This window comes from Schistocerca americana, chromosome 9 (assembly GCF_021461395.2).
Source record: "Schistocerca americana isolate TAMUIC-IGC-003095 chromosome 9, iqSchAmer2.1, whole genome shotgun sequence".
NCBI classification, from domain to species: domain Eukaryota; kingdom Metazoa; phylum Arthropoda; class Insecta; order Orthoptera; family Acrididae; genus Schistocerca; species Schistocerca americana.
The window spans coordinates 208902439-208915390 of NC_060127.1; positions in this window are offsets into that span (position 1 = coordinate 208902439).

Consider the following 12952-nt stretch of genomic DNA (forward strand, 5'->3'; position numbering starts at 1 on the left):
CTTTCACGTCGACCAGTAGAGTGGTATGTACCATGTGGGCGTACAAGCCTTTTCTATGTGGTTGTGTAAGGCCATCTAAATGAATGGAGATTATGTTCATGAAAGGGTTTTGTAGCCAAAAGTGTGGCGAATAATGCATTGTATTAGAATCCTGCATAAAACCAACTTGCTTTCAGAAAAAAAAGAGTTGCCTTATTTATTGAATGCCCCTCGCATATTATTTATTAGCTGTTGCCCATAGCTGTGTTAGCATATCACTAGTTTTGTTATGATATGTGATAGTGAGTAAGTAAGCTGTTGTATGTTGAATAACATCAGCTGGTCTCACGTGTCTGCCTGATTAGGTAAGCATAGTTCGTACCCCCTCCCACCGCTAACGTCCATAACACACGACGTGGTGGCATGCACAGCATCCTTCCGAGTGGTTGATGCTGTGGGGCATTGGGAAAGTGTACATCTATGCTATCTGCTATTGAAGAAGCTGTGCTTTATACAAACAGTGTAATAAGTCACAGCTGCAAAATACTATTGAATAGAATTGTGGAGAACAGAAAGTTGTGACACAACTTGACTAGAAGAAGGATTTGGTTGGTAGGACATGTTGTGAGCCAACAAGGAATCACCAATTTAGTATTGGAGGACAGCGTAGAGGGTAAAAATCGTAGACACAGACAAAGTCATGAATACACTAAGCAGATTCAGAAGGATGTAGGTTGCAGTAGGTACTTGGGGATGAAGAAGCTTGCACAGGATAGAATAGCATGGAGAGCTGCATCAAACCACTCTCTCGACTAAAGACCACAACAACAAACATTAGGCAATTAATTTAATAATTTTGAGTGTTCTGTACCTCAGTCGGTAAAAACGGAAACCTTATAGAATCATTTTGTTGTCCATATGTCTGTCTCTCCATCTCTTGAGGCGCGTTTTTCTCAGGAATGGGTAGAGGTATCAAGTTGAAATTTACATCAAACATTGAGGTCTACTGACCCTTACCAGTCTAAAAGATTAAAGCCTCTAATACAGAGTAATCGGACGATAGGTCCATTTATGTCACATATTTTAATGCACACACATTCATAAGAACCAACAGATGAACTATTTATCTGCATAGTTAAATTTGAACAGAATGATCAAACTGCAAGACCTGCTGGCAATTGCCTAGTTTCTTAACATGGTTAGTATTGGGGCAAGGCCTGTTCTGACCCACTTTCCATTGTTGCCAGATGTATCCAAAATGTCAGCAACGACGTCATCCAGGATGGCGACTATGACGCCAGCTGATGAGACAAGTACCATTATCCAAGAAGATGGCTATTGGCAGGAAAGTGCCACGCCCTCCTCCCCCAGAAAAATGGCAGGAAGTTCAAATTCCAACAGGATAATGCATCACACCACGGTTATCTCCACTAACCTAAGAAAATCGTGGGAAGATAGGTGACTTGGGCTACCTCCACTAACCTAAGTCATCCAACAGCCCCTACTTCCTATGAACCGGCGCCAAGTTTGGATTTTGGCTGTAAATAAAGGTCAATTCGCGTATGTCTACTAAGCTAAGAAAATGATGTGAAAGAATGACACTTGGACTACCTCCCCTAACCTAAATCACCCAACTGCCACCTCTTCCAAGGGACTGGCGCCAAGTTTGAATTTTGGCAGTAAAGAAAGGTCACTTGGGGTTTTGCTACCAACCCAAGAAAATTGCGGGACAAAAGCTCACCTCCACTAATCTAAGTCATATGACCGCTACCTCTTCCTAGAGATTGGTAGGAAGACTCAGCCTGCACTGGGCCGGTGGAGAGAGGAAGGAATGTACTGCATTTATTTTGGGACAGTTTCTTTAGGGATGGAGTATATTTATCACAGTGACACAGGATCACATGCGCTGACATGCCACACAGCATACAGACTGGCAAACTACTCCTAATAACTCATGTATAATCCTCTACACATGTGCCTGCTAATTGTAAACTGTCAAAATGACGCATTGCACAGCCAACTGAGATGCAAAGTACTCGTAAATAATGCAATACATTTATGTCCAGAGAGCCAAATAACTCGTAAATTGTCAAAATAATAATACATCTAAAAGACTCTGCAAACATGCTTGCCAATCGTTAACTGTCGAAATTATGCACCAGTCTTTATTTAAACAATTAGAGACAGCACCACCATTCAGTGTGTCTGCCATGAGATCCGCATTCTAACTGACCTAGTACACACAACCACCAGCAGAGGGCGCTGTCGTCCAAGATGGCAGCCATGACGTCAGCTGATGACACAAGTGCAGTTATCCAAAATAGCAGCAAACAGTGTGTTCACCATGAGGTGTAGACCTAATGCACAGTACCACAACCATTTCGTGACATAATCCAAGATAGTGGGGGGAAATGGCGGGAAAACGACTCTGCCTGTGCTGGGCAGTGCCAGTGTCTCCACTGGAGGGAGTGTCTCCTCCATGAGGTCTAGACTGCGCCACCCCCTGTCCACTAGAGTGTGCAGGAGGCTACCTGCAGCCCTGCGAAGCGACATGGCCATCAGCTGTCAAACCACACGCATGAGGTGGCGGCATCACTTTCATACTTGACACCTGAGAAATTCTTATCGAAATACGCGTTCACCTTGGCACCAGTGCTGGCGCAACTGGGCGGGAGTGCAGGCCCTCCAGGATCGCGCACACCGTCACAGCTGTGAGTGGCTGCCAGACGCAGGTGAAAGTTGCTTCTATTTTCAGGTATACAGCAGCTTTATACTGACATCACAGAACTCCAAGGCATGCTCACGCAGCCCCCATATGTGAGACACCTCCAGGCAGCACTTGTCTTTATCGTTGATGACAAAGTAGCACAGGGTGCATTGTTCCTAGCATGACATTAGAGACGCATCTAACAGTGCATACCCATGACTGACACCTTCGCGTGAAACGACCGCGTGGCGACTCGCCATCTAAAAGGTTCTCGACGTTATTCTTACATCACATGTCTTTGTAAATAAAATAATAACAGCCAAGTCGACCTCTCGGGAATTGTATAGTGTCCCAGAAATAGTTAACACTCGCTTTCTTGATGTCTCAGCTTGTATGCACAGAAATTCTTGCCCTAACAGAACCTGTTTACGAAAATAGCGCGGAATAACGCCGAATGCAGCCTTCCTCCTGGACCTGATATGGTACCCAGTCCATCACGTGTTACCCTTCCTGATTTCAACACACACAAACTTTCCCTCCGCTATGTAGAGGCTCCTATTTCCTAGCACAAAGGATGTGAATGAATCGAGAATTATGATTAGCTCTTATCGAATTTACCCACCGAATTACTGTTGCCGTCAGTATCGAAGCACCATTTAAGGATAACAGAGAGAGGATGGGGTGATCGATTGAGATAGAGCTGTAACGAGGTACGATTTAATGGTTGACTGTTGCATTCTAGAGAAGGAGGATTTGCTGCACGTCAATTTTTTTTCCAGTGTTCTGTCCAGGTGCATCAGTCACACGACATACCGTGCATTCTACTCGTATACAGCCATTTGTTCTGGATATGGTTTAAAGCACTGTCTACTTGAAATTGTTAATGGCAACCTGTCGGTCATCAGAGTACTTCCATATCATGTGTGATGAAACTTGACATAGTCCTCTCAACGAACTATGATTTATGCAATCCCTCCTATCGCAACTTGAGTGTAGAATCGAGACTTCAGCGTCATAACTAAGTTAGTGATAGGTACAATCCCTGTGAACACATTTGCCTGACAGATGTGCTGTTTACAGAGTTAGTGATGGAATGACTTGTAATTTTCACATGTCAGACGCTGCTGCTATGTGTTTATCTGTTTCCTTGTAGGAGGTATCCCCCGTTACTAACGATCATTTTATACATGTCTGTCACAGGCATCGTATAATTTATGAACCGTGATCGGATGTCAACAGTGGACACTATACATCTCCAGAAAGCTATATTGTGCTCATATCACACAAAGCAAGTGTTTTATGGAAGCAGTTTTTTCGCTTTACGGTTCGATAACAGTTTATTGTAGAGAAACCGTGAAGAAGGACGTATGTCATGCACTTGAAATATATTTCTCACAATGGAATATTAACAACGCTACATTCCATACGACTGATAGGTTGGAAACGCAAGCAGTCTAGCATTATAGCCCATTTTAAGTGCAGAACGTTGTAGCCTTAGGAGTGTGTGTGTTTATGTTCTCTCTTAGCAATACCTTCCAGGTACCGATCCTAGAATCTAAAGCAATACTTTAGAGTTGATAGCTTGGTTGATTTACGTAAAAATGTGTCGAACTCCATCCGTCTGGAGTTCCATAGCATGTAAAAAACATTCGTTTCTTGTTCTTCTTAACTGTCTGCTATTACATTACGCCACTTTGAAATCTGTTACTATACATCGATAAGGAGTGCTAAGCTCCTCGACTTGCATCTCAAGATGGGTGAGGGCTAGGAAGCTCCATTCATTCATGAGACGTAGAGTAACATTCTTCTTCTGTTCGGTTTCAGATTAATTCGCTAACGGTGCTGCAGGGTGGGATGGTCAATGATAGTGTGAGGAAGGTCTTTCACTCTCTAATTTTACAGTAAGACAGCTAGAATGCTCTGTGACTCCCATACACACAGAGATAGATCGTAAATTAAACACTATGCTCGAGGTGATAGAAATAGGTGGAACACTGTTTGGTATACTTTGATGATTTGTGTGTTTGAGAATTAACACTGAATGAACGAACTGCACTGTCATCTATCGATTTTCGCAATGATACTTGCAAAATGGAGAGGGGGTGGTTTAGCTATGATACTGAAATTGGGTGAAACATGCTGCTACATCATTGACAAGTGTAAAAGTTACTGTAAAATTGGTCGGCAGGGGTGGCCGAGCGGTTCTAGGCGCTACAGTCTGGAACCGCGCTGTTACGGTCGCAGGTTCGAATCCTGCCTCAGGCATGGATGTGTGTGATGCCCTTAGGTTAGTTAGTCCCATAGTGCTCAGAGCCATTTTTTACTGTAAAATTGTTAAAATTATTTGCACTATCAACTGTGATGCTTATTATTCGAGTACATCGATGGTGTCTTTTCCATCCCATCCATGCACTGTCATGCTGTTGGTTACCACATAATGATTGACTGATATCGCTTGTTTGAGTTGGAGAAAAAGTTTTAGTGGATGGACAGCACTTCTGGGGTGGATAGCACCAAAATACTGATCGCATACATGAGTGCAATGTGAGGAATCAGTCGAAAGGGAACGTAGAGCCATCAGCTATTCCGTCAGTGTCAGAGACGAGTCTAAATGTAGAGCTCGTGAATCACCTTCAGACTGTAGTTTGAAAACTTATGCTAACGCTGTAAGACTCTTCCAGTTTGCTTATGTTGTAACTTTTATTTAAAATCAGCTGATGTGTGGCATGTTATGCTATCTGCCGTAAGAATATCATTTACACCGTGCAACGTCTAGTTTCCTGCAAAATGTCATGGATCAGAGCTTCTTAATGTCAGTTTACAACCTGGCACAGGCCGCAAAGTCATGGCAGAAAAACGAAATGTTTGGCATTGTACAAAACCGAGTTAGAAAACAGTTCCTAGGTTATTGGGGTAGTCCAAGTGTCCTTACTTTCGTGATATTTTCTTAGCTTAGTAGATATATGCGAATTGACCTTTCTTTACCATCAAAATCAAACTTGACGCCAGTTCCTAGAAAGAGGTGGCAGTCGAATGACTTAGGTTAGTGGAGGTTGTGTAAGTGTCCTTTCTTTAGCGCTATTTTCTTAGCTTAGTAGAGATAGGCAAACTGACCTTTATTTACAGCCAAAATTCAAACTTGGCTCTGGTTCATAGGAAGAAGTGACCTATCTTCCCGCGATTTTCATAGGTTAGTAGAGATAACCATGGTGTGATGCATTATCCCGTTGGAATTTGAACTTCCCACCATTTTCTGGGGAGGGGGGCTTTCCCACCAAAAGAAGCCATCTTGGGTAATGGTGCTTGCGTCATCAGCTGACGTCATGGCCGACATCTTGGATGATGTCATGCTCTGCTGCCAAGTCTACACGCCACCATCTTGGATGATGTCATCGCCGCCATCTTCGATACATCTGACATTGGAAAGTGTGACAGAACTGGCCTTGCCCCAATACAATGGTTTACGTTCAGTGGGGTTAAAAACGATGTTCCATTCCCTACTTCTCAGGGTTGAAGCTGTCTTCACATCAAAGTTCATTGAAACCAGCTCTGTGGTTTAGTCATGAAAATATAACACAGTTGTTCTCTCATTTAGCACTATTTGTATGGAAGTTGGAAACGAAACTGGACACACGCTTGCCCTTCGCATTGTCTGATCTTACCCTGCATAAGGAAGAAACCCCTGGCTTCGACTAGTTGTGCAGAATATGTACAACAGTTAACAGAATATGCATCACCGAGCAAAGTGGCTCAGTGGTTAGCAAACTGAACTCACATTCGGAAGGATGGCTGTTCAAACCTGTGTCTGACCATCCTGATTTAGCTTTTCCGTGATTTTCCTAAATTGCTTCAGGCAACTGCCGGGATTGTTCCTTTGAATGGGTTCGGCTCACTTCCTTCCCCATCACTCCTTAGTCCGATGGGGCCGCTGACCTCGCTGTTTGATGCACTCGCCCGAATCAACCAATCAACTAATACACACACGTCATGGCAGGAACACTGACGCTCTTTATCGACAGGGTAAGGCTCCATCACCAAAACGCGAATGTGGAGCAACCAGGCAAACCCCAGAACCTCCCAACTCGACATATCATGGAACTTTCGACGATATCCTGATGGCAATGAGCGAAGCAACTGATCATATTAAAATTAAATGCTTATTTGTAAATTAATGAGCTATTGTTTGTATTTTATTTTATATTGTGCTTAAAAATACCATAAAATAAATAAATACTATGGAAGTACGGATCAAATACGTTGAGGGCTGTGTAAGCATGGTGTGCATTACATTGAATCATATCAAGTTGCACATATCAATATCACATTCTTACGCGTATGATACAGTTCAAAAGTCAAAGAGTAAATCGCTATTTCAAAGGGTAAATATTTTCCACTAATTCTTCTAATGCTCCACTATGCAATCGAACCTGTTATCAATAAATATCTTGTAGTACACACTTTATAAAATATTCTACTTCCTCCCTCAGCGTTCAAGCTATCTCCATTCAAAATTTCATCGAAATCGGTTCTGCGGTTTAGCTGTGAAGCGTCACAGACAGAGTTACTTCCGCATTTACAAAATTGGGATGAAAGAATGAAAACACACACTACACTGGAATAACATTTTACGATATTTATTATTTTATTTTACAAACTAGTTTTTGGCTGTTATGCCATTGTCAGGAAGAAAGATTAATATGTGTCCTCTGAAATTTTTGTTCGATCAAGTAGGTTTCCAAAGATTAAAAGTGTTTATTTTTGATTTAGACTAAAAGGGGGGGGGGTTTATTTTAGTGACAATGCGATGTAAAACTATTTAACTTGGATAACATTAGTGACACATTCAACAATGAGCTGTACAACAAATTACAATTCTTTGGAAGGACAAATAAATTGAACAATAAAATTTGGTGACATATTCCAAGGGAGTGGCTAAACGAAAAAATCTTCTCTTTAACATGCCCCACAATCTTGAACATATCTCTCAACAGCAAGTGTTTCAATACCTTTCATAGGCAATATCACATACAGAATTAGACACCTGCGTGTTAATAAATATGGCTGCAAAATACACACATCAAAAAAAGTTCTGCATCACCCCAGTTCCCAGAACTCCTGAAGATGGACGTTCACTGTGGATATTGTATCACAGACAGAGTTGCTTTGACTGTTCAGAGATGCCACTAAACCCGCCCAAAGATGTAAACAACAATGCATAAACAGCACCTATTAGACGGAGGGGGTCCGACAGCCGATCAGTTCCAGCCATTCCATCAGGAAGGAGGAACACGGCTCGTGTTGTGTGTAGATCAACCATGCCTAGACGGTCAATACCAATGTTCGATCGCGTCCGCATGGTCACTTTGTGCCAGAAGGGCTCTCAACAAGGGAAGTGTCCAGGCGTCAGGGAGTGAAACAAAGCGATGTTGTTCGGACATGGAGGAGATACAGAGAGATAGGAACTGTCGATGACGTGCCTCGCTTAGGCCGCCCAAGGGCTACTCCTGCTGTGGATGACCGCTACCTACGGATTATGGCAACGCCACCATGTTGAATAATGCTTTTTGTGCAGCCACAGGAGGTCGTGTTACGACTTAAACTGTGCGCAATAGGCTGCATGATGCGCAACTTCACTCCCGACGTCCATGGCGAGGTCCATCTTTGCAACCACGACAACATGCAGCGCGGTACAGATGGGCCCAACAACATGACGAATGGACCGCTCAGTATTGTCATCACGTTCTCTTCACCAATGAGTGTCGCATATGCCTCCAACCAGACAATCGTCGGGCAGTAGGTTAGAAAACTTAAAAAGGGAAATGGATAGGTTAAAATTAGATATAGTGGGAATTAGCGAAGTTCGGTGGCAGGAGGAGCAAGACTTTTGGTCAGGTGAATGCAGGGTTATAAATACAAAATCAAATAGGGGTAATGCAGGAGTAGGTTTAATAAAGAATAAAAAATAGGAGTGCGGGTAAGCTACTACAAACAGCATAGTGAACGCATTATTGTGGCCAAGATAGACACGAAGCCCACACCCACTACAATAGTACAAGGTTATATGCCAACTAGCTATGCAGATGATGAAGAAACTGATGAAATGTATGTGTTGTGGCGTAACAAGACAGCTACGCCACACTGAAGAAGCCGAAAGGCACGCGTAATCTCACGTTGGCTAAAGAGAGGTCTGAAACAGGATACGTAATGAATGGTAGCAAGAAAAGTACGTAGCTGCTATTACTTAACTTTTATCTATCCTTGTTGTATACATCGTTCTTCTTGTTGAGACATTTCATACGATAACTATCAAACTATGTAAGGCTAATGGCGCCTTGCTAGGTCGTAGCCATGGACTTAGCTGAAAGCTATTCTAACTATCTGCTCGGCTAATGAGCAATGCTTCGTCCGTGTAGTCGCTAGCTACGTCGTCGTACAACTGGGGCGAGTGCTCGTCCGTATCTCGAGACCTGCCTTGTGGTGGCGCTCGGTCTGCGATCACACAGTGGCGACACGCGGGTCCGACATGTACTAAATGGACCGCGGCCGATTTAAGCTACCACCTAGCAAGTGTGGTGTCTGGCGGTGACACCACATTCCTCCCTCGCAAATCGGCGAACGGTCGTGTTATAAGGCTTCCGCCCGCCGTGGGGAGGACCTCATGTTGACGTATGCGATGAGGTGGGGAGCCTAACAACAGGCGAGGCTGTGCCACCCGCACCCGGCCATTCGGTCTGAGGGGAGCTAGGAAACGCCCGAAAACCTAGTCCAGGGTGCACGTAAACATGCGGTGTATGCGCCCGTAAAGAGACAGGAGGGGCCGAAGGGTCGACCTCCATTGCGTCGGGGTACCCGACGCGCGATGACGCCATGTGGTCCGGAGCGGGCAAGAGTTCCATGTCGGAGGACAGCTGGTCACGGGAAGCGATCGGCGACGCGTGATCCAGGGAGGCGCTTGGCGGCTGCAGCGAAGCGTCGAATGCGGGCGGCGCCGGCGGGAGAACGGGCGGCGGCGGGGGCGGCTGCGGCGGCGCGTCGCCATGGGGCAAAATGGAAGGCATCGTCGGTAACACCTGGGGATGAGGCGAGCCAGTAGATGGGTCCCCAGGGCGCTGACCGGACGGCACCGTCGCTGAAAGCAGACGGGGAGCGGCAGAACCCGTGCGACGACAGAGGCGCAGCTGATTGAGATGCCGACGCACCTCACCAGAGGCCCCCAAAACCAAATACATCGCGCAGCCGAGGCAGCGAAGAATGCGCCCTGCGAGCCAACGCCGTGAACCTCGATAGTTGCGATAGAATACAACGTCGCCTGGAGCAAAAGCAGAAGTCTGCCGCTGCACAAGAACCTGATGCGGCGGATGCAGCAAAGACATCAAGGTTCGATAAGGACGACCGTGGAGCAACTCAGCCGGCGAGCGACCATCTCGGGGCTGAGAGTGATACGATGACAAAAAGAGCAACAACGCGTCCTCCCGAGAATGCGACTCTTTCAACTTCAACATCTGTGACTTGAAAGTCCGAACCAATCGTTCAGCGGCACCGTTTGACTGAGGCGAAAACGGCGCGGATGTCAGATGTTGAATACCATTGGCCTGCCAGAATGACTGAAATTCTGCGGACATGAATTGTGGGCCATTGTCGGAAACAATAGTCTGCGGAAGACCTTCAATGCAAAAGATAGCAGACAACGCTTGGATGGTGGCAGAGGACGTCGTGGAAGACATCCGGACAACAAAAGGAAAATTACTGAAGGCATCTACCAGAACCAACCATCGAGCATTCCAGAATGGACCAGCAAAATCGATGTGCAAGCGTTGCCAAGGGGAAGTGGCTTTTGGGTATGCAAATACTTTCCGCGGCGGTGCGGATTGTTGTTCAGCACACGCCACGCAAGAAGAACACATATTCGTAATCGCAGCATCGATTCTGAACCAAGTACAGTGCTGACGAGCAAGTTGTTTCGTTCGCACTATACCCCAATGTCCTTGGTGAAGAAGCCGTAAGACAGAGGACTGTAACGAACGTGGGACCACGACTCTGGACTGATCATTATCAGAACGCAACAACAAAACACCACGTTGTACAAAAAGTCTCTCCTTGTGAGCAAAAAATCTGCGAACCAACGGATCCTTGATCCGAGACTTTGACAAAGGCCATTGCGTAGCAACAAAACGCAAAACGGTAGCAAGGACAGGGTCAGCAGCAGTGGCTGTAGCTACACGACGAAAATCAATCGGAAACGATTCGACCACTTCATCGGTTTCCGAATCAATGAACATGCAAGCAAGTTCGGAAGAATCGAATGCTTTATCCTCAGCAACAGGCAAACGGGACAACGCATCGGCGTTTCCGTGCTTAGCAGTGGACCAATACAAGATATCGTAGCGGTACTGCGAGAGGAAAATAGACCAGCGAATGAATTTCTTCGCTGTACGCGGAGGTACAGGCTTGTTCGGATGAAAAAGCGACGTCAAAGGTTTGTGGTCTGTGACGATGGTAAAGTGACGACCATACAAGAAATCATGGAACTTTGTAACACCAAAGACGAGAGCCAAAGCTTCTTTCTCTATCTGTGAGTAATTTCTTTGCGCAGACGAGAGCAATTTGGACGCAAAGGCAATAGGGCGATCATGCGAGCCAAATTTGTGCTCAAGCACAGCACTGATCCCGAAATCCGATGCATCTACCATCAACAAAAGGGGTTTCTGGGGATCAAATGGCGTAAGGCAAGTATTTGAAAGCAACGCCGATTTCAACTGGCGATCAGCGCGTTTTCATTCCGTCGTCCAGAGAAACGGAACACCTGTACGGCGTAAGCGATGATGCAGAGCTGAAAGGGAATAGGCATTGCGCACATTCACTCACACCTTGTGATTCTAAATCGTTGAATGTTCTTGCGACCTCATCACGCAATGCGTGAGGAACATTGCGCGCTCTGAAAAATTTCGTTCGCGCGTTGTGTTCAGGTCCAGTGCAAAAATGTCTGCAAATGCTTCACATAGACGAGAAACACTGTCTGAAGCCACAGTCTGAGTCACTGATAGGACCTGATTGACAATAGACAAGTTAAACAACTGAAATAAATCTAAACCAATCAAGTTCACTGCAGTGGAAGAACGAAGAACGTAAAATGACACAAGTTTTGTTTGTCCCTTGTATGTTGCAAGAAGAGTGCACTGTCCTAACACTGGGATCTGCTGTCCTGAATATGTAGTGAGCTTAACAGTTGCGGCACGCAACGGAGGTTTGCCCAGTTGTTTGTACGTGTCGTGATTGAGCAATGAAACTGCAGCTCCGGTATCGAGCTGGAATGGTATGACCTTGCCATTAAAAAGTTTATTGTCCTGCTGACGACAAGTGCGACTGTTTTGTGCAATTTGAACAGACACTGGTACAGAATCACTTGCTAATTGACGCGATTTCCGGCGACGCCGACGCACACTTTTTGTGGGACGAACACAGTCACTGTTAGAGACAATGGCACTGGACGAAGTGGAAGTAACTACATGAATGTCCATGGGCGAAGGTTCACGAGCTTGAGTGTCCTTGATTCGATTCCGACGCGAAGCAAAGGGCCTGGAACGATTAAGAGTGTCTGATCTGAGCTTTTTCTGGCAAACACTTTGAACATGTCCTTTCTTATTACAGAAAAAGCAAATAGCTTGGCGTGACGGGCAATTGTCACGCGGGCATGATTTCACTGCATTTGTATGCTGTCGCGGCACACCCGGTTTAGAGCGTGGCGGCAGCTGCGCGGACGTGTGCGAGGGCAGTTGACCGGGCCGTGCAGCGTGCCCGGCGGGCCGGTTAATGTTACACACGGCTGGCGAAGTTTCAAGAGATTCCTGAGCAAAGTCAAGCGTGTCTTGCGTATCCAATATTTCTATCACTTGTTGAAGGGAGGGATTAACTAGTTTCAAAATCTGTTCCCGTATGCGAACATCAGAAACGTTCTGTGCTATTGCATCACATACCATTGTATCTGAATAAGGGAGTCCACATTCACACTCAAAAGCACAATCCCTTGTAAGGCCTTGCAATGTTTCAACCCACTCCCTATTAGTTTGACCGGCCGTACGTTTTGTACGGAAGAAAGTATACCTTTTTGCAATTACATTAACTGTTTCTTTGAAATAGGCGTCCAATGCCGACAAAATTTCCTCGTAGGACAGAGTTGCTACGTCGCATCGGGGAAATAATTTCACTATCACACAGTACGTTTGCACCCCTACGCACGCCAATAAATGAGGCTGCCGCTCGCTACCT